Source organism: Lithobates pipiens, unplaced genomic scaffold (genome assembly GCF_037356315.1).
Source record: "Lithobates pipiens isolate NorthernLeopardFrog02 unplaced genomic scaffold, aLitPip1_a1.2 Scaffold_16, whole genome shotgun sequence".
NCBI lineage: Eukaryota > Metazoa > Chordata > Amphibia > Anura > Ranidae > Lithobates > Lithobates pipiens.
The window spans coordinates 11,018,604-11,042,330 of NW_027507748.1; the positions used below are offsets into that span (position 1 = coordinate 11,018,604).

The 23,727-nt window shown below is 42.6% G+C and overlaps 1 long non-coding RNA gene across 1 annotated transcript in view; it reads left to right on the plus strand.

The window, feature by feature from the left end:
- The first annotated feature begins 2,879 nt into the window (after window positions 1–2,879).
- The window catches only part of LOC143984207 (uncharacterized), a 78,252-nt gene continuing 57,404 nt past the window's right edge, over window positions 2,880–23,727 (plus strand). Inside the window, exon 1 of the long non-coding RNA XR_013274721.1 lies at window positions 2,880–3,080. This is a non-coding gene — a long non-coding RNA (uncharacterized LOC143984207). The remainder of the gene's footprint in view (window positions 3,081–23,727) is intronic.

Sequence of the window (23,727 nt, forward strand, 5' to 3'; positions counted from 1 at the left end):
AGCCTTGTCATGCAGCCTGTCCGTCATTTCAGCCTTGTCATGCAGCCTGTCCGTCATTTCAGCCTTGTCATGCAGCCTGTCCGTCATTTCAGCCTTGTCATGCAGCCTGTCTGTCATTTCAGCCTTGTCATGCAGCCTGTCCGTCATTGCAGCCTTGTCATGCAGCCTGTCAATCATTTCAGCCTTGTCATGCAGCCTGTCCATCATTGCAGCCTTGTCATGCAGCCTGTCCGTCATTGCAGCCTTGTCATGCAGCCTGTCCGTCATTTCAGCCTTGTCATGCAGCCTGTCCGTCATTTCAGCCTTGTCATGCAGCCTGTCTGTCATTTCAGCCTTGTCATGCAGCCTGTCCGTCATTGCAGCCTTGTCATGCAGCCTGTCAATCATTTCAGCCTTGTCATGCAGCCTGTCCGTCATTGCAGCCTTGTCATGCAGCCTGTCCGTCATTTCAGCCTTGTCATGCAGCCTGTCCGTCATTTCAGCCTTGTCATGCAGCCTGTCCGTCATTTCAGCCTTGTCATGCAGCCTGTCCGTCATTTCAGCCTTGTCATGCAGCCTGTCCGTCATTTCAGCCTTGTCATGCAGCCTGTCCGTCATTTCAGCCTTGCCATGCAGCCTGTCCATCATTTCAGCCTTGTCATGCAGCCTGTCCATCATTTCAGCCTTGTCATGCAGCCTGTCCATCATTGCAGCCTTGTCATGCAGCCTGTCCATCATTGCAGCCTTGTCATGCAGCCTTATGCATCGTTGTCCCCTTGTCAGTGTTAATTTCAGATTTTATTTTTAAAAATGGCGCCGTCGAGATGTCCTGTGTATCTCGGTGGCACCCGGTAGTTCTCGGCCGCCTTAGGCCCTTCTCGCGGTTTTCGCCCGGCTTCGGCTGTTCTCGGCGGCTTTTGCCTGCCTTTGGCCATTCTCTGTGGCTTTCGGCCGCCTTTGCCCGTTCTCATCAGCTTTCGGCCACTCTCGGCCTTTCTCAGTGGTTTTCGGCTGCCGAGAAGGGCCGAAAGCCGCGAGAAGGGCCGAAGGCAGCTGGAAGCCGCCCAGAGGCTCAAAAATTGTGCAAAAATCGCAGAGGATCGGCGTATAACACGCACCCGCGATTTTCCCCTGGTTTTAAGGGGAAAAACGTGCGTGTTATATGCCGATAAATACGGTAAATCGATTTATAACTTTATTTGAAATGTGTTTTTCTGGATATTTTTGTTGTTATTCTGTGTCTCACTGTTAAAATAAACCGACCAATAAAATGATATAAAATTATAGACTGATCCAGGCATGTACTGGCCATCGGGACTACAGGGAGTTTCCCGTGGGTCGATGGCCCAGTGGGCCAGTCAGGTGCAGTCCTGGAGCCTCTCCTCTCTGACAGTGTGTGATCGCAATTTCACTCCTGTTAGGAGGAGCAGCTGCCGTCACTTGCTGGAGATAGCATTGGGCTTTCTGCTCCCTCCAGCCTGCAGGGGGAGATAGACAGCTGACAGACGTTCCATCCTCTCTCCCCTTATCACTTGTCACTTATCAATGACTGGAGAGAGGAACCAGAAGCTACCTTCAAAACTGTGAGTACACGTGGGCGGGGGGGGGGAGGACACTCTGATGTAAGGGGAATTGCTGATGGAGACGCTCAAAATTAAAGTGGGCCGGTCATGATGAAGTCCAGGGCCACATTTTTGTCCCAGTCCAGCCCTGGACTGATCCTTTCTTTGTCAGTGGGCAAAACAGACAAAATCAGCAGCCGATCAAATACCTTTTTCTCTCACCGTAGAATGTAATGATGACTAACGCCCCCGTACACACGATCGGACTTTCCGACAACAAAACCGTGGGAATTTTGTTCAAAGGGTGTCGGCTCCAGCTTGTCTTGCATACACCACGGTCACACAAATGTTGTCCAACAATTAAGAAGGTGGTGACGTTACAAGGCTTACAAGATGTATGGCGAGCCGATAAAAAGGAAGTTCAATAGTCATATGATATCTCCATTACGAAACGCTAGTTTTACAACGCTTCCGGCTTGAAAAATTTGAGAACCTGCTAGCCAACATTTGTTGGCGGAAAGTCCGATCGTGTGTACAGGGGCATAAGAAGTGATGTCCAACACACAAAGCCCAAAAACGCTAACGGGATCTGGAGAAGAGGATTACCGGCACAGATTCTCATAAATGTCAAATGATAATATCAGGAATAAATAGTCAGGACATATTTTTTTTGGGGGGTGAGACATTAGGTGCAAGAGGGCACCTTCACATCATAAAGCCTCATACACACGATCGGACTTTGTACAAACTTTCCCGTGGACTTTTGTACAAAGGGCGTAGTCCACAAGTTTGTATTGCATACACACAATCTGACTTTTTTAGGCAACAAACACGAACGTAGTGACGTTTCAACGTACTGACGACACTTCAAAAGAGGACGTTCAATTACTCCAGCGCCACCCTTTGGTCAACTTCTGTATTGTTATCTGATCTTTTGCATTGGCTCTGAGCATGCGTGTTTGTACCTTGTACAAAAGTCCGATGGTTTTTTGCGTACACGCGATCTGACTTTGCTCCATCGGACTTATGTTGTCAAAACGTTTGTTCATTCGCACAGCCAACAAAAGTCCGATGAAAACGGAAAAAGTTTGTCCGATGGAGCGTACACACGCGGTCGGATGTTGCTCCAGAACAGCTAATTTGCATGTTTGTTGTCAAAAAGTCCGATCGTGTGTACGGGGCCTTTAGTTGTTGGATGTGTTGTAGGTAAGGCATGCACTGGCGCTTTAAAGGTTTGTAAAAAAAATCTCTCGCAGAAACTGAAAGAGAAACCCGGCGTTCAGTCACCTAAAGAGCTAAAACGTTACCAGAAACCACATAATTGCTTCCAGTCTGCTATTCTGTCAGCACCTAGAATGAGCTCCTAGTAGTCACTGAACCTCATGGCTGTCTGAGGCCATCAGATTTTGCACATGGACCTTCTTCTCCGAGGAGCACAGGTCTCCTCCCCTACTGGCCAATGAACTGACCACCCACATTCCTGAATGGATGGTCTTCCAACACCATGGATTATATATAAGAAGACAACATCCTGCGCAGGTAATATTTATTTTTATTAATTACATTTTTTTTACTTTCTTGGTGGAACACAAATAGGGTGAGCCAAAAAAATAATAACACGTACGCTGGAGGGCAAATTTAAGGACACTGCTTTATTAATATTTTTTATTTCTGCCAATAATATAAACACGTTTCGAATTGTAGAAAGCTAAGTTTTGTATCTCGGCTATCCTCATCAGAGGTGGACGGCGATGTGTACAACGCATTATGGAGGCTCCGCTCACATCTTAGCTACTTCCATCGGTAGGACTGCAGGCACAGCGGCAGACCAGACATGGGCTCACAATGCAAATCTATCAACCTGTAGGGATGATAGAACTTCGAGAAAAAATTCCATCAGATGGGGTTTGGCTGAACTTTTAAAAAAAAAATGAGTGACCTTTCCGAAAAACTGGAATTTCGGAACTGGAAATTGGTTTCAATGGAAACCTAAACTAGGATCCAAAAAAAAAATTTTTTTTTTTTTTCACAGCAGCCTATAAATTAAAATTGTAGGTCGGACTGAATGGACTTGTGTCTTTTTTTAGCCCTTGTACACACGGGTCGGACATTCCGACAACAAAATCCGTCGGATTTTGTCCAACGGATTTTGTCCGAAACTGGTGTTGCATACACACGGTTGGACAAAGTTGTCGGAAAATCCGATCGTATGTAACATGACGACGTTATTTCGTTACGACGGGACTACGTTCAGGCTAGTAGCCAATAGCTTTGGTCTAGGAATTTGATCTGAGCATGCGTGGCACTTTGTCCGATCGGAATTCTCTACACATGATTAGACAGAGTCCGATCGGATCATGTTGTCGGAAAGTTTTATAGCCCAGCTCTAAAACTTTGTCCGTCGGATATTCCGACGGAAACAGTCCGATGGAGCCCACACGCGGTCGGATTATCCGACAACACGGTCCGATCGGACATTTTCCGTCGGAATGTCCGATCGTGTGTACAAGGGCTTAGGGTTGCGCCAATACCGAATATTATTACGAGTAGTTTTTAACCCCTTAGCGCCGACTGTATGCACATATGCGGCCTCGGCTTTAAAGTGGTTGTATAGTCATTTTTATAAGTTTAACCTACAGGTAAGCCTATAATAAGGCTTACCTGTAGGTAAAAAAAATATCTCCTAAACCTGTATGGTTTAGGAGATATTCCCCTCGCAATGCGCCGCTGACTGCAGCGGTCACACAAAGGTTGGCTGAACTTTCGACTGCCAAAGAACGCGGTGACGTACAACACTACGACGAGCCGAGAAAATTAAGTTCAATGCTTCCGAGCATGCGTCAAATTGTTTGCGAGCACGCGTAGGAATTTTGCGCGTCGGAATTGGTGTCGACGATCGGAATTTCCAATCGAAACTTTTTCCGACCGAAAAATTTAAAACCTGCTTTCAATCTTTTGCTGGCGGAAATTCGCTCAGCAAAAGTCCAATGGAGCGCACACACACGGTCGCATTTTCCGCCGAAAAGCTCTCATCGGTCTTTTGCTGCCCGAAATTCCGATCGCGTGTACAAGGCATAAACTCTAACCTGGTTACCGTTACATTTTTTTAAAAGCCTCGCCTATGGAGATTTTTTAGGTATGGTGGTTTGTCGCCATTCCACGAATGTGCGCAATTTCAAATCGTGACATGTTGGGTTGCTATTTATTCGGCGTAACATCCTCTTTCACATTATACAAAAAAATTGGGCTAACTTTATTGTTTCGTTTTTTTTGTTTTTTTATTCATGAATGTGTCTTTTTTTCCCCCAAAAAAGTGAGTTTGAAAGACCGCTGCGCAAATACCGTGTGACATAAAATATTGCAACGATCACCATTTTATTATCTAGGGTCTCTGCTAAAAAAAAAAATATTAATAATGTTTGGGGGTTCTAAGTAATTTTCTAGCAAAAAAAAATACAGATTTTATCTTGTAAGCAACATATGTCATAAATAGGCTTAAGCCCCATACACACTATCAGATTGTCTGCTGATTTTTTCCATCAGATTTACCAAAACCATGTAATATGAGGTCAAACCTTAGGGGTTTCAATGTGTATGCAATCAGGCAGGCCCTTCTACTACATGGTTTTGGTAAACCTGAAGGAAAAAATCAGCAGACAATCTGATAGTGTGTATGGGGCTTTAGGCATGAAAAGGCACACGTCCCAGGCTGGGTATCCGGTATCCTTAATCTTTTTTATATAATGATCTGGTAAGTCATTGCAGCACTGTCTGGCAAAAACGATGGGGCCAAGGAAAAAAACAAAAAAAACAAAAACAGCCTGAGATGTGTCCTTTAAAAATTCTTCAAGGGGGTACCAATGTAGAAGAAGGGGATCAAGCGGGATCGGCAGTCAAGCTAAGGGTCCCCCCCCCCCCCCGAGAACAGCCGAAACAGATTTAAGGTAGAAACAGCCTTTGGAGCAACCCTTGGCCCCCTTCCTCCCAAAAGCTTTTTGGAAATCTGGACCACTAAATAATGACTAAGAAATTTGGATTTGGCTCAGGACAGCCAAATTCATTAAACTCGCTCCAAATTTACCACCATCCGAATTTCAGGATCAACCCTGTTAACCTGCAACCCTACACATCACCGAAAACAAGATCTTTGTATTGTACTGCTTTAGGGGCCCTATGGAAATGAATAATACCCTAGTACAGCCTTTCTCAACCTTTTCAACACAGAGGAACCCTTGAATTAGTTCTCTGGTCTCAGGGAACCCCCTGCTAAAAATTAGAAATCTACAATTAATGATACATTAGTGTGATGGTCAGTGGGAAGAATGGTCCTTACACTTGTGGTCATTGGGAAGAATGGTCCTTACACTTGTGGTCATTGGGAAGAATGGTCCTTACACTTGTGGTCATTGGGAAGAATGGTCCTTACACTTGTGGTCATTGGGAAGAATGGTCCTTACACTTGTGGTCATTGGGAAGAATGGTCCTTACACTTGTGGTCATTGGGAAAAATGGTCCTCACACTTGTGGTAATTGGGAAGAATGGTCCTTACACTTGTGGTCAGTGGGAAGAATGGTCCTCACACTTGTGGTCATTGGGAAGAATGGTCCTCACACTTGTGGTCATTGGGAAGAATGGTCCTTACACTTGTGGTCATTGGGAAGAATGATCCTTACACTTGTGGTCATTGGGAAGAATGGTCCTCACACTTGTGGTCATTGGGAAGAATGGTCCTTACACTTGTGGTCATTGGGAAGAATGATCCTTACACTTGTGGTCATTGGGAAGAATGATCCTTACACTTGTGGTCATTGGGAAGAATGATCCTTACACTTGTGGTCATTGGGAAGAATGGTCCTTACACTTGTGGTCATTGGGAAGAATGGTCCTCACACTTGTGGTCATTGGGAAGAATGGTCCTTACACTTGTGGTCATTGGGAAGAATGGTCCTTACACTTGTGGTCATTGGGAAGAATGGTCCTTACACTTGTGGTCATTGGGAAGAATGGTCCTTACACTTGTGGTCATTGGGAAGAATGGTCCTTACACTTGTGGTCATTGGGAAGAATGGTCCTTACACTTGTGGTCATTGGGAAAAATGGTCCTCACACTTGTGGTAATTGGGAAGAATGGTCCTTACACTTGTGGTCAGTGGGAAGAATGGTCCTCACACTTGTGGTCATTGGGAAGAATGGTCCTCACACTTGTGGTCATTGGGAAGAATGGTCCTTACACTTGTGGTCATTGGGAAGAATGATCCTTACACTTGTGGTCATTGGGAAGAATGGTCCTCACACTTGTGGTCATTGGGAAGAATGGTCCTTACACTTGTGGTCATTGGGAAGAATGATCCTTACACTTGTGGTCATTGGGAAGAATGATCCTTACACTTGTGGTCATTGGGAAGAATGATCCTTACACTTGTGGTCATTGGGAAGAATGGTCCTTACACTTGTGGTCATTGGGAAGAATGGTCCTCACACTTGTGGTCATTGGGAAGAATGGTCCTTACACTTGTGGTCATTGGGAAGAATGGTCCTTACACTTGTGGTCAGTGGGAAGAATGGTCCTTACACTTGTGGTCATTGGGAAGAATGGTCCTCACACTTGTGGTCATTGGGAAGAATGGTCCTTACACTTGTGGTCATTGGGAAGAATGGTCCTTACACTTGTGGTCATTGGGAAGAATGGTCCTCACACTTGTGGTCATTGGGAAGAATGGTCCTTACACTTGTGGTCATTGGGAAGAATGGTCCTTACACTTGTGGTCAGTGGGAAGAATGGTCCTTACACTTGTGGTCAGTGGGAAGAATGGTCCTTATACTTGTGGTCATTGGGAAGAATTACCCTCTTATAGATAACTAAAAAGATCAATGTTGTCACTGGGAACTTAGCCGAGAGGCAGAAATTGCCCAATGCTGAAGGAACCCCTAGCAACCTTTGGAGGAATCCTGGTTGAGAATCACTGCCCTAGTAATACACAAGTAACACAGCTTAAAAAGATATTTTTATTCTTAAAATTTTTCGGTAGAAAAAAAAATAAAAAATCAGGCATCAAAATTCAGCTCAGATGCACATTAAAAACGGGTCTCCATGCGTAAAAACCAACGAAAAGCTTCAACAAACCGCGACTTCAGGACATTCCTCATCTTGTAAAAACTTCCAAAGATCCGTTTCTTCATATATCCGCAGGGGATTCAGAGTTATATATTTCTACAATAATGAGAGATATTTCTAGAGATGAAAGTAAAGAACAGGACTTGACCTATAATAATATTTAGCGACTAAGAACGTAGTTACAATCGGTAAAAAATTGATAACAATTGTAACACCGAGAAGACTTACTAATTTGCGTATTTTCCATGGCTGGTCATCCTCCCTTCCTCCTTTTCTCTTTCTAGCTTTTCATTTTTTCCTCTTACCCTCCGTACCTTTTATGCCTCTACCCACCCCTTGCTCTTTCTGCAACAGTTGTTCAGTCGCAATTCAGGAAATTGTGTACAGTGCCTGAAAAATGTTACAATTTCTATTTAGATTATTATTATTATTATTATCCAGGATTAATATATTATTATTATTATACAGGATTTATATAGTATTATTATACAGGATTTATATATTATTATTATTATACAGGATTTATATAGTATTATTATACAGGATTTATATATTATTATTATTATTATACAGGATTTATATATTATTATTATTATACAGGATTTATATAGTATTATTATACAGGATTTATATATTAATATTATTATTATACAGGATTTATATACTATTATTATTATTATTATTATACAGGATTTATATATTAATATTTTTATTATTATACAGGATTTATATAGTATTATTATACAGGATTTATATAATATTATTATACAGGATTTATATATTATTATTTTTATTATTATACAGGATTTATATAGTATTATTATACAGGATTTATATATTATTATTTTTATTATTATACAGGATGTATATATTATTATTATTATACAGGATTTATATATTATTATTAAACAGGATTTATATATTATTATTATTATTATACAGGATTTATATATTATTATTAAACAGGATTTATATATTATTATTATTATTATTATTATACAGGATTTATATATTATTATTAAACAGGATTTATATATTATTATTATTATTATTATTATTATTATACAGGATTTATATAGCATTATTATACAGGATTTATATTATTATTATTATTATTATACAGGATTTATATAGCATTATTATACAGGATTTATATATTATTATTATTATTATTATTATACAGGATTTATATAATATTATTATACAGGATTTATATAATATTATTATACAGTATTTATATATTATTATTTTTATTATACAGAATTTATATATTATTATTATTATTATTATACAGGGATTTATATAATATTATTATACAGGATTTATATATTATTATTTTTATTATTATACAGGATTTATATAATATTATTATTATACAGGATTTATATATTATTATTATATACAGAATTTATATAGTATTATTATACAGATTTTATATAGTATTATTATACAGGATTTAAATAGCGCCAACAGTTTACGCAGCTCTTTACAACAAATGAGCAAACAGTACAATTAAAATACAATTTAATACAGGAGGAACCAGAGGGCCAGCTCATTAGAGCTTACATGGTTACATAGTAGGTGAGGTCAGAAAAAGACATCAAGTCCGACCGATGTGTGTGATTATATGTCAGTATTACATTGTATATCCCTGTATGTTGCGGTTGTTCAGGTGATTATCTAATAGTTTTTTGAAACTATCGATGCCCTCCGCTGAGATCACCGCCTGTGGAAGGGAATTCCACATCCTTGCCGCTCTTAGGCTGCTTTCACACTGGGGCGGTATTCAGGCGTTACAGCGCTAAAAATAGCGCCTGTGTAACGCCTGAAAAAAACCGGCCCCTTTAACTCCAGTGTGAAAGCCAGAGGGCTTTCACACTGGAGCGATGCGCTGGCAGGACGGTGAAAAAAGTCCTGCCAGCCGCATCTTTGCAGCGGTGAAGGAGCGGTGTATTCACCGCTCCTATACCGCTGCTACCCATTGAAATCAATGGGACACCGCGGCAATACCGCCGGCAAAGCGCCACTGCAGCGGCGCTTTGCGGGCGGGTTTAACCCCTTTTCGGCCGCTAGCGGGGGTTAAAACCACCCCGCTAGCGCCCGCGCACCGCCGCTAAAACGACGGTAAAGCGCCGCTAAAAATAGCGGCGCTTTACCGCCGACGCTGCTCTCGCCCCAGTGTGAAAGCAGCCTTACAGTAAAGAACCCTCTACATAGTTTAGGGTTAAACCTCTTTTCTTCTAATTTTAATGAGTGGCCACGAGTCTTGTTAAACTCCTTTCCGCAAAAAAGTATTCTCCCTATTGTGGGGTCACCAGTCCGGTATTTGTATATTGAAATCATATCCCCTCTCATAATCGTCTTCTCCAGACAGAATAAGTCTACAGATTGCATTCAGATTTTTGCCACCCAAATGCATTATTTTACATTTTTCTACATTGAACCTCATTTGACATGACTTGCCCACCCCATTCATTTGTTTAGATCTTCTTGGAAGGTTTCCACATCCTGCGGAGAAGTTATTGCCCTGCTTAGCTTAGTAATGTCCGCAAATACAGAGATTGAGCTGTTTCCCCCATCCCCATCCTCCAGGTCGTCTATGAACAAATTAGATAGGATTGGTCCCAGCACAAAACCCTGGGGGACCCCACTACCCACCCCTGACCAGTCCAAGAACTCCCCATTAATCACCACCCTCTGAACTCACCCTTGTAGCCAGTTTTCAATCAATGTACTCACCCTATGGTCCATGCCAACAGACCTTACTTTGTACAGCAAACGTTTATGGGGAACTGTGTCAAATGCTTTTGCAAAATCCAGATACACCACGTCTACGGACCTTCCTTTATCTAGATACACCACGTCTACGGGCCTTCCTATATCCAGATACACCACGTCTACGGGCCTTCCTTTATCTAGATACACCACATCTACGGGCCCTCCTTTATCTAGATACACCACGTCTACGGGCCTTCCTTTATCTAGATACACCACGTCTACGGGCCTTCCTTTATCCAGATACACCACATCTACGGGCCTTCCTTTATCCAGATACACCACGTCTACGGGCCTTCCTTTATCCAGATACACTACGTCTACGGGCCTTCCTTTATCCAGATACACCACGTCTACGGGCCTTCCTTTATCCAGATACACCACGTCTACGGGCCTTCCTTTATCTAGATACACCACGTTTACGGGCCTTCCTTTATCCAGATACACTGGGTCTACGGGTCTTCCTTTATCTAGATACACCACGTCTACGGGCCTTCCTTTATCCAGATACACCACGTCTACGGGCCTTCCTTTATCCAGATACGCCACGTCTATGGGCCTTCCTTTATCCAGATACACTGCGTCTACGGGCCTTCCTTTATCCAGATACACCACGTCTACGGGCCTTCCTTTATATAGATACACCACGTCTACGGGCCTTCCTTTATCCAGATACACCACGTCTACGGGCCTTCCTTTATCTAGATACACAACGTCTACGGGCCTTCCTTTATCTAGATACACCACGTCTACGGGCCTTCCTTTATCTAGATACACCACGTTTACGGGCCTTCCTTTATCTAGATACACCACGTTTACGGGCCTTCCTTTATCCATATACACCACGTCTACGGGCCTTCCTTTATCCATATACACCACGTCTACGGGCCTTCCTTTATCCAGATACACCACGTCTACGGGCCTTCCTTTATCCAGATACACCACGTCTACGGGCCTTCCTTTATATAGATACACCAATTCTACGGGCCTTCCTTTATCCAGATACACCACGTCTACGGGCCTTCCTTTATCCAGATACACCACGTCTACGGGCCTTCCTTTATCTAGATACACAACGTCTACGGGCCTTCCTTTATCTAGATACACCACGTATACGGGCCTTCCTTTATCTAGATACACCACGTCTACGGGCCTTCCTTTATCTAGATACACCACGTCTACGGGCCTTCCTTTATCTAGATACACCACGTCTACGGGCCTTCCTTTATCTAGATACACCACGTCTACGGGCCTTCCTTTATCTAGATACACCACGTTTACGGGCCTTCCTTTATCCAGATACACCACGTCTACGGGCCTTCCTTTATCCAGATACACCACATCTACGGTCCAACGCTACAGCCAAACAAAATTGACGTCTTTTTTTTTTTTTTTCCTGCAACTAGAGCTTTCTTTTTTGAAAAAAAAACCACAATTATTTTCGCTATAATAAATATCCCCAATTTTTTTTTTTTTTTAAAAGCTATTTTTTCCCTCATTTTAGGCCAATACGTATTCTTCTACATATTTTTGGTGATAAAAATCGCAATAAGCGTGTATTGATTGGTTTGCGCAAAAGTTATAGCGTCTACAAAATAGGGGATAGATTTATGGCATTTTTATTATTATATTTTATTTACTAGTAATGGTGGCGATCTGCGATTTTTTATCATGACTGCGACATTGCGGCGGACACTTCGGACACTTTTGACACATTTTTTGGGATGATTGACAATTATACAGCGATCGGTGCTATAAAAATGCACTGATTACTGTATGAATGTCACTGGCAGGGAAGGGGGATAACACTAGGGGGGTGATCAAGCGGGTTAAATGTGTTCCCCTGACTGTGTGTTCTAACTGTAGGGGGAGGGGACTGACCTAGAGGAAGTGACGGAGCGGCGTTCCGTGCTATTAGGAACTCACGATCTGTTTCTCTTCACAGAACAGAACAGGGGATTAGTGTCCCTGTTCTGCCTCTCATGCCTGCGATCGCTCATGGCCGGCCACGAGAGCACCGGAACCCCCCCCCCCGCAGTGCCTCAGGCGCGTGCGCACACCTGCTATCCCACTTAAAGGAGCCGACGTATAGCTACGACGGCTCGCGGGCACGTGCCGATAATGACGGCGGCTGGTCGGCAAGCGGCTAAGATATTTTCTGCGACTTTTTGTTAATCACACACATGGGTCGGCCTTGATGGACGTGATGGGTCTTTTTTGGACCTCGCCTACTATGTAACCGTGACTTACAGAATGGAAGGGCAAAGCAAATATTACAAAAGGTTTGACAGACGTTGTAAAAACGGATGGAATAATGTTCCAAAAATAAGAAATAACAAAATAAGAAAAGAGGAGGGGGAAAAAAAAAAGGAAGAAAAAAAATAGATGCGTGGGATGAAGCCAAAGTGTCAGAGAAGGCCTCTTTCCATCCATACTCGGCGTGTCCCTGCGCGCATGCGCGGCGTTCTAGCGCTCTGGCGCACGCACGTGCGCGGCCCGATGGTGCGTGCGCGGCGCAGTGGCCCGCAAGTGTGTGCGATAGCGCGCGGGTATGCGCAATGGCGTGCACGCTATGGCGAGGTTATTTTAAACAGCCCCGGCGTCCAGACGGGTTGCTGGTTTGTTGTCGGCTTCCCGTTTGTGCCCGTTTCCTGCTACTATACCTGATTTTGACCCGGACTGTCCCTGACTACCTTGCTCTTCTCCTCGATCCGACCCTTGGCTTGTTTAAACGCACTTTTCCTGATCTGCCTTTTTACGTGTTTGACCCTCGGCCCGCCTTACGGACTTCCTTGCCTGCTTACACGGATTTGACCCCCTGGCCTGCTTGACGGACTTGCTACTTATCCTGTGCCCGATCCCTTGCTACTTTCCGGATTGCCTGCTAACTCTGCACGGGACCCTCAGCCAGTTCTTGAACTCCAGTAACCCTCTGCTCAGCTCCTCAACCCTCTTCAGGAACTTACACCTGCTGGTGGCCAGTGCTTCTCCTTTTCTCTTTCTGCCCGCCAGCTCCCTGTGTCGCCTACGGATAGTCGCAAGGGTTAGCCGCTCTCGGCATCTCGCCCGCTCGCTCCCTGCGCCACCTACGGGTATTCGCAAGGGTTAGCCGCTCTCGGCATCTCGGCCTCGGTAAGTGCTTGTTGCCCGCCCGCTCCCTGCGCCACCTCAGGTAGTCGCAAGGGTTAGCCGCTCTCGGCATCTTTCCCGCCCGCTCCCTGCGCCACCTCCGGGTAGTCGCAAGGGTTAGCCGCTCTCGGCATCTCGGCCTCGGTAAGTGCTTGTTGTGACACAAGGCCTCAAGTACCCACCTAAGGAAGAAAACCATAGGCAGAGAGAGTAGGTGGGGATGTAGGAGGGAAGGTCTTTCCGTGAGCCCGGGTACTGAAGGTCAACACAAAGAACACAGGCGTGTATTCAATTTCCCGAACTGCCATTCAACAGCTGTTGCCGAAAGAGGTGGGTAGAGGAATAACAGGTACGGCGGGTAAGAGGAAAAAGCTAGAAAGAGAAAAGGAGGAACGGAGGATGACCCGCCACGGAAATTACTCAAATTATTAAGACTACTTGGAGCTACAATTCTTACCTAAATTTTACCAATTTTTACCAAATTTTAACAGCATTGCCGGTGACGAAGTACTATTATAGATCAAGTTCTGTTCTTTACTTTCATCCTTAGAAATATCTTTCATTGTGGAAATATATCACTCTGACTCACCTGCAGATAAATGAACGGAAATTAATTGATAAAATAAAGGAAAAGAAAAATTACAATGCAGTACAATTGCATCAAAATTAGCTACCATAATGAAAAAAAATATAATATTAATAAAATAAAATAAACAAAAGTAAATTAAAATAAAGTAAAAATGTATCAAAATTAGTTACCAAAATGAAAAAAGAAAAAAATGTAACTAAAAGAAAATTAAAATAAAGTAAAAACGCAGCAAAATTAATAAAAAAAAGTAATTGATAAAATAAAGGAAAAGAAAAATTACAATACAGTACAATTGCATCAAAATTAGCTACCATAATGAAAAAGATATAATATTAATAAAATAAAGTAAACAAAAGTAAATTAAATTGAAGTACAAATTTATCAAAATGAGTTACCAAAATGAATAAAGAAAAAATAAACTAAAAGAAAATTAAAATAAAGTAAAAACGCAGAAAATTTAATAAAAAAAGTAATTGATAAAATAAAGGAAAAGAAAAATTACAATTGCATCAAAATTAGCTACCATAATGAAAAATATATAACATTAATAAAATAATGTAAACAAAAGTAAATTAAAATAAAGCAAAAATGAATCAAAATGAGTTATCAAAATGAAAAAAGAAAAAAATAATCTAAAAGAAAATTAAAATAAAGTAAAAACGCAGCAATATTAATAAAAAAAGTAATTGATAAAATAAAGGAAAAGGAAAATTACAATACAGTACAATTGCATCAAAATTAGCTACCATAATGAAAAATATATAATATTAATAAAATAAAGTAAACAAAAGTAAATTAAAATAAAGTAAAAATGAATCAAAATGAGTTACCAAAATGAAAAAAGAAAAAAATAATCTAAAAGAAAATTAAAATAAAGCAAAAAGGCATAAAAATAAGCTACCAAAATGAATAATAAAAAAAATGAATTGATAAAATAAAGGAAAAGAAAAATTACAATACAGTACAATTGCATTAAAATTACCTACCATAATGAAAAATATATAATATTACTAAATTGAACAAAAGTAAATTAAAATAAAGTAAAAATGAATCAAAATTAGTTACCAAAATGAAAAAAAAATAATGAAATGAAAATTAAAATAAAGTAAAAAGGCATCAACATGAGCTACCAAAATGAAAAAAAAGTACAATTAATAAAATAAATTAAAAGAACATTAAAATAAAGTAAAAATGCATCCAAATTTGCTACGAAATGAAAACCCCACCTTTCCAGAAAAAAATAAAAGCTACAATGTTAGGGTGGGCTGCAAAGGTAAAAATGTATAAAGTATATAAATGAGACATTTCAAAAAACACTCTGGGACTTGTGGAAATTAGGGTAAGCAAGGTTCGGTGGTTAAAGGATTTTTTATGGTTAATATATAACTGAGAATGAAGGTAATGTCGGTGGATATGAAGAGTCTCTTTTTGGGTTCCAGATTTTTAATTTGATTAAAAAAAATAAAAAAAATTCTTTCCAACCTTGGAAATAAGAATGGAAGAAATGGCAAGAGATCTATTGATATACGATAATATGCGTTGGTTGCGTCGGTGTTAAATAAAAGCTTTTAGACTTCCTTTTTGTATTGTCATCGTCTCTGTTCTTTGATGTATGAATTTGAATGTAGATGAAATAAAGTATTTTTTTTATAATATTTGATATTACCTCTTTTATAATCCCTTTTAGTTTTTTTTTTTGTTTTTTTTTCACTGTGTCAGTTTTATTTTTAATTTTTTTCTGTGTCCCCGTTGGAGAGATTTCTCCTCACTAACTGTCCCGGTGTTCATTTTCATTGGGATAGAAAGTGATGGGAGATTCACAATTTTTTTATTTAAATGTTGTTACCAGAACAGGGATAAGCGGGACTCTAACATTGCTACTTTGTCGCTTTAACCGGTTGTGAACTTTGGTCACACACACAAAATACATGTGTACTAGGAGTGTGCTTTGTAGAAACTTGCTGGAAATTTTCCACACATTTGTTTTTTTTTTTTTTATATAAATGGATAATTTACAATCATTTTTGAACACAAAAAATAATTTAAAGGAAAATAAAAAATTGAATATTTTTCTTGAATGAACGAGATTCTAACGACGAATGTGATTTTTCACTCGGGAAAACTCCTACGTGTTGTAATGTGCATGTTCTAGGCACAAATGAGACCAGTTTAATCCCCATCAACACCAGGGCACTTTTACCCCCCTTCCTGCCCAGGCCAATTTTCAGCTTTCAGCGCTGTTACACTTTGAATGACAATTGCGCGGTCGTGCAACACTGTACCCAAATTCAATTTTTATCATTTTTTTTTCACACAAATAGAGCTTTCTTTTCGTGGTATTTTATCACCTGTGGGATTTTTATTTTTTGCTAAATAAAAAAAAAAAAAAAGACCTCAAATTTTGAAAAAGAAACACCTTTTTCTTCTTTGTTTTTTTAATAAAATTTTGGCGAATAAATAATCTTTCTTCATAAATTTAGGACAAAATTTATTCTGATACATTTCTTTTTGGCGAAAATAACCCAAATCAGTGTATATTATTTAGTCTTTAGGAAAGTTATCAAGTCTACAAACTATGGGATATATATCTGAAAATCAACCAATCCTGACGTATTGACGCGGCCGATCTCATTTCTTGAGACCCGAAAAATGCCCGGACAGTACAGATACACCCCTCCCCCCAAATGACCTATTTTTTTGGAAAGTAGACAGTCCAAGGAATTTAATAAGAGGCATGGCGGGGTTTTTGGGGAAAATTAAGAAATGACAAAAAAAATTTAAAAAAATTCTAAATTTTTTTTTTTACATCCTGTCCCCAGTGCAGTACATCGTTATCATATTACTGGTGCGGAGGCGATCGGGAAACACTGACTGGTGACAGTATGAAAAAATTAAAAATACAATTTTAACCGGTTCCCGACCAGCGCACGCCGATGTACGTCGACAGAATGGCACGGGCAGGCATATTGGCGTACATGTACGTCCAATCTTCAATGCCGCCCTGCCATCGGGAGCGCGCCAGCGGCGGCGCGCTCCCGCGCTGGTCGGGACCCCCGTGAGTCCGGTCGCGGGACCCGCGGACTCAATCGCCGCGGGCATACCCGCGATCGTCTCACGGGACGGCTGAATGGAGGAAATCCCGTGTAAACAGCATTTCTCCATTCTGCCTAGCAACTAGTGACGCTGATCTCTGCTCCATGTGATTGGAGCAGAGATCAGTGTTCACTAAATGAAAGCCCAGCCCCCAACAGTTAGTAACACACCCCTAGGAACACTTAACCCCTACACTGCCACCCACTGGTTAACCCCTTCACTGCCAGCGTCATTTACACAGGAATTGCTGCATTTATATAGCAGTGATTGCTGTATAAATGACAATGGTCCCAAAAATGTGTCAAAAATGTCCGATGTGTCCGCCATAATGTCACAGTCACAATAAAAATCGCTGATCGCCGCGATTACTATTAAAAAAAATAATAAAAAATTATTAATAAAAATGCCATAAAACTATCCCTATTTTGTAAACGCTATAACTTTTGCACAAACCAATCAATAATCGCTTATTGCGATTTTTTTTACCAAAAATATATAGAAGAATACGTATCGGCCTAAACTGAGGGAAAACATTTTTTTTTTATATATTTTTGGGGGACATTTATTATAACAAAAAGTAAAAAATAATGCGTTTTTTTCAAAATTGTCGCTCTATTTTTGTTTATAGCGCAAAAAATAAAAACCGCAGAGGTGATCAAATACCACCAAAAGAAAGCTCTATTTGTGGGAAAAAAAGGACGTCAATTTTGTTTGGGAGCCCCCTCGCACGACCGCGCAATTGTATGTTAAAGCGACGCAGTGCCACAAATCGCAAAAAGTGGTCTGGTCTTTGACCAGCAAAATGGTCCAGTCTGTAAGTGGTTAATACGCCAATGGTGCATTCTGGGAGGATGTCACAGGATGTCCACTCATCCCACCCGCCCGGCCATCAATCTGCTATAGGTCAGGCGGGAAGGTGTTCAAATGTTTGGGATTTTTGCAATTTTCGAATGGCTTTGGAACTAAATTAGTTGACTCAATGATGGCAGGATGGAATGCCCCGACGTACAATACTTCAGAATTTTCATAGGAACATCTGAAAGCAAAGCACTCGTGTATGGACAGCTTCAGAGAGGACCCAAGAGGTCTAAGCTGTGACTTGCCAGCCTTTAATTCTTCATTTATAAATACGGTTACAGATGAATTGATTGGGGTGGAAGTGAATGTTCACCTTTCTGAAGCTCCAGTATGTTAGTTTAACTATCCAATCACAGGCTAGAAAAAAATATATCCTTTTTGTTTTCCATTCACATTATTGGGTATTTAATGTGAATGCAGCGTTGCTTTATTTGGGTGAACATTCACAGTGCTGGGTGAGCAGCTTCTGATCCTTTAGTAAATCAACTCCAATACATTCAGCTAAAGCAGGTTACAGATACAAGATTTTATCTGGCCCACAGCAACTCTGATGTGATGGGGGGCTTCTGATGTGATGGAGGACTTCTGATGTGATGGGGGGCTTCTGATGTGATGGAGGACTTCTGATGTGATGGGGGGCTACTGATGTGATGGAGGACTTCTGATGTGATGGAGGTGCTTCTGATGTGATGGAGGACTTCTGATGTGATGGAGGTGCTTCTGATGTGATGGAGGACTTCTGATGTGATGGAGGTGCTTCTGATGTGATGGAGGACTTCTGATGTGATGGAGGACTTCTGATGTGATGGAGGACTTCTGATGTGATGGAGGACTTCTGATGTGATGGAGGTGCTTCTGATGTGATGGAGGACTTCTGATGTGATGGAGGACTTCTGATGTGATGGAGGACTTCTGATGTGATGGAGGACTTCTGATGTGATGGAGGACTTCTGATGTGATGGAGGACTTCTGATGTGATGGAGGTGCTTCTGATGTGATGGAGGACTTCTGATGTGATGGGGTGCTTCTGATGTGATGGAGGACTTCTGATGTGATGGAGGACTTCTGATGTGATGGAGGACTTCTGATGTGATGGAGGACTTCTGATGTGATGGGGTGCTTCTGATGTGATGGAGGACTTCTGATGTGATGGGGGGCTTCTGATGTGGTGGAAGACTTCTGATGTGATGGAGGTGCTTCTGATGTGATGGAGGACTTCTGATGTGATGGAGGTGCTTCTGATGTGATGGAGGACTTCTGATGTGATGGAGGTGCTTCTGATGTGATGGAGGACTTCTGATGTGATGGAGGACTTCTGTTGTGATGGAGGGCTTCTGATGTGATGGAGGACTTCTGATGTGATGGAGGACTTCTGATGTGATGGAGGACTTCTGATGTGATGGAGGACTTCTGATGTGATGGAGGACTTCTGATGTGATGGAGGACTTCTGATGTGATGGAGGACTTCTGATGTGATGGAGGACTTCTGATGTGATGGAGGACTTCTGATGTGATGGAGGTGCTTCTGATGTGATGGAGGACTTCTGATGTGATGGGGTGCTTCTGATGTGATGGAGGACTTCTGATGTGATGGAGGACTTCTGATGTGATGGAGGACTTCTGATGTGATGGAGGACTTCTGATGTGATGGGGTGCTTCTGATGTGATGGAGGACTTCTGATGTGATGGGGGGCTTCTGATGTGATGGAGGACTTCTGATGTGATGGAGGTGCTTCTGATGTGATGGAGGACTTCTGATGTGATGGAGGTGCTTCTGATGTGATGGAGGACTTCTGATGTGATGGAGGACTTCTGTTGTGATGGAGGGCTTCTGATGTGATGGAGGTGCTTCTGATGTGATGGAGGACTTCTGATGTGATGGAGGACTTCTGTTGTGATGGAGGGCTTCTGATGTGATGGGGGGCTTCTGATGTGATGGAGGACTTCTGATGTGATGGGGGTGCTTCTGATGTGATGGAGGACTTCTGGTGTGATGGAGGACTTCTGGTGTGATGGGGTGCTTCTGATGTGATGGAGGACTTCTGATGTGATGGGGGTGCTTCTGATGTGATGGAGGACTTCTGGTGTGATGGAGGACTTCTGGTGTGATGGAGGGCTTCTGATGTGATGGAGGGCTTCTGATGTGATGGAGGGCTTCTTATGTGATGGAGTACTTCTGATGTGGTGGAAGACTTCTGGTGTGATGGGGGGCTTCTGATGTGATGGAGGACTTCTGATGTGATGGGGTGCTTCTGATGTGATGGTGGACTTCTGATGTGATGGGGGGCTTCTGATGGGATGGAGGTGCTTCTGATATGATGGAGGTGCTTCTAATGTGATGGAGGACTTCTGATGTGATGAAGGACTTCTGATGTGATGGGGGTGCTACTGATGTGATGGGGGGGCTTATGATGTGATGGAGGACTTCTGATGTGATGGGGGGCTTCTGATGTGTTGGGGGTGCTTCTGATGTGTTGGGGGTGCTTCTGATGTGATGGGGGTCTTCTGATGTGATGGGGGGCTTCTGATGTGATGGAGGACTTCTGGTGTGATGGAGGACTTCTGGTGTGATGGAGGACTTCTGATGTGATGGAGGATTTCTGATGTGATGGGGGGCTTCTGATGTGATGGAGGACTTCTGATGTGATGGAGGACTTCTGATGTGATGGGGGGCTTCTTATGTGATGGAGGACTTCTGATGTGATGGGGGGCTTCTTATGTGATGGAGGACTTCTGATGTGGTGGAAGACTTCTGATGTGATGGAGGTGCTTCTGATGTGATGGAGGTGCTTCTGATGTGATGGAGGTGCTTCTGATGTGATGGAGGACTTCTGATGTGATGGGGTGCTTCTAATATGATGGGGGGCTTCTGATGTGATGGGGGGCTTCTGATGTGATGGGGGGCTTCTGATGTGATGGAGGTGCTTCTGATATGATGGAGCTGCTTCTGATGTGATGGAGGTGCTTCTGATGTGATGGAGGTGCTTCTGATATGATGGAGCTGCTTCTGATGTGATGGAGGACTTCTGATGTGATGGGGTGCTTCTAATATGATGGGGGGCTTCTGATGTGATGGGGGGCTTCTGATGTGATGGGGGGCTTCTGATGTGATGGAGGTGCTTCTGATATGATGGAGCTGCTTCTGATGTGATGGAGGTGCTTCTGATATGATGGAGGTGCTTCTGATATGATGGAGGTGCTTCTGATGTGATGGAGGTGCTTCTGATGTGATGGAGGTGCTTCTGATGTGATGGGGTGCTTCTGATATGATGGAGGTGCTTCTGATGTGATGGAGGTGCTTCTGATGTGATGGAGGTGCTTCTGATATGATGGAGGTGCTTCTGATGTGATGGAGGTGCTTCTGATATGATGGAGGTGCTTCTGATGTGATGGAGGTGCTTCTGATATGATGGAGGTGCTTCTAATGTGATGGGGTGCTTCTGATATGATGGAGGTGCTTCTGATGTGATGGAGGTGCTTCTGATATGATGGAGGTGCTTCTAATGTGATGGGGTGCTTTTGATATGATGGAGGTGCTTCTGATGTGATGGGGGGCTTCTGATATGATGGAGGTGCTTCTGATATGATGGAGGTGCTTCTGATATGATGGAGGTGCTTCTGATGTGAAGGTGGTGCACTTGATTTGATAGAGGGCTCCTCATGTGATGGAGGGCTTCTGATGTGATGGAGGACTTCTGATGTGATGGAGGACTTCTGATGTGATGGGGGTGGTACTGATGTGATGGGGGGGGGGCTTCTGATGTGATGGGGGGGGGCTTCTGATGTGATGAAGGACTTCTGATGTGATGGGGGTGGTACTGATGTGATGGGGGGGGGGGCTTCTGATGTGATGGAGGACTTCTGGTGTGATGGAGGACTTCTGGTGTGATGGAGGACTTCTGATGTGATGGAGGACTTCTGATGTGATGGAGGACTTCTGATGTGATGGAGGACTTCTGATGTGATGGAGGGCTTCTTATGTGATGGAGGACTTCTGATGTGGTGGAAGACTTCTGATGTGATGGAGGTGCTTCTGATGTGATGGAGGACTTCTGATGTGATGGAGGACTTCTGATGTGATGGAGGGCTTCTTATGTGATGGAGGACTTCTGATGTGATGGGGTGCTTCTGATATGATGGAGGACTTCTGATGTGGTGGAAGACTTCTGATGTGATGGAGGTGCTTCTGATGTGATGGAGGACTTCTGATGTGATGGGGTGCTTCTGATATGATGGAGGTGCTTTTGATATGATGGAGGTGCTTCTGATGTGATGGAGGTGCTTCTGATGTGATGGAGGTGCTTCTGATATGATGGAGGTGCACTTGATTTGATAGAGGGCTCCTCATGTGATGGGGGGCTTCTGATGTGATGGAGGACTTCTGATGTGATGGAGGACTTCTGATGTGTTGGGGGTGGTACTGATGTGATGGGGGGGGGGGGCTTCTGATGTGATGGAGGACTTCTGATGTGATGGGGGTGGTACTGATGTGATGGGGGGCTTCTGATGTGATGGAGGACTTCTGATGTGATGGGGGGGAGGGCTTCTGATGTGATGGGGTGCTTCTGATGTGATGGGGGTGCTTCTGATGTGATGAGGGGCTTCTGATGTGAAAGGAGGGGATTTCTGATAAGAAAGAAAGGCTCTAATGTGATGGGGGTGCTTCAGATGTGAACTGGAGACTCGTATGTCAATGGGGGGACTCTGATGTAATGGAGGACTCTGATGTGATGGGTGTTTCTAAAGGAAACGAGGGGTCTTCTGCTGGGAAAGGTGGACTCTGAAGTGGTGGGGGGCTTCTGATGTGAAAGAGGGGGCTTCTAATTGGAAAGGGGGACTCTGATGTGATGGGGGGGGGGGGCTTCTGATGAGAAATGAGTCGATGGTGAACAGAACAAGCCTGATGTGAAAATATTTCTGGCCGTGTGGTTATTCATTAATTGGAACTTTAATTTTTCATTTATAAAACTGATTATGTAAAATATATATACAACGTGTTCCTCGTACTGAGAAGATTGGAGACTCCCGTCTTAAAGTTTTCAAAATGTTGTATATAATTCAGTCAGTCAGTCTTAGCGGTTGGAATGGTGTCTTGTATCAGCGGGAGGAACACTGCCCCGAGGGTCCAAGTAAAGGCAAGCATAGGGCCACATCTGGCCCCCGGGCCGCAGTTTGTTGACTGCGGTTGTGAGAGCAATAAAGTAAAATGAAAAAAGTGTTAAAAAAATTGCAAAAGAAATATGAAAAAAAAAATGCAAATGTTCAGCATAAAGCATGCATGTGTATCTAAACATAAATTGCACCATGCATGGGGGGGGGGGGGGGTAGCACCTTGGATGTCAAAGCAAAACCAATAATTCTAGGGCCACAACTCACTGTTATGTTAACAGTAAAAATGTATGACCTTCATAGGGTTGCCTAACAAGAATTTCGGGTACCGTCGTTTTTTTTTTACGAGGTCACAGGGGGTATGCAACTTGGAGGGTTGACAGGCTTGGTGCAACATAAATAAATGCAACTGCTAACTGCTATTTCATTCTACAGGGCCTCTGATTTCGGAAAATATATCATTATTTGGGGGTTTAAGGTCATTTCCAGAAAAAAAAATTACAGATTTTATCATGTG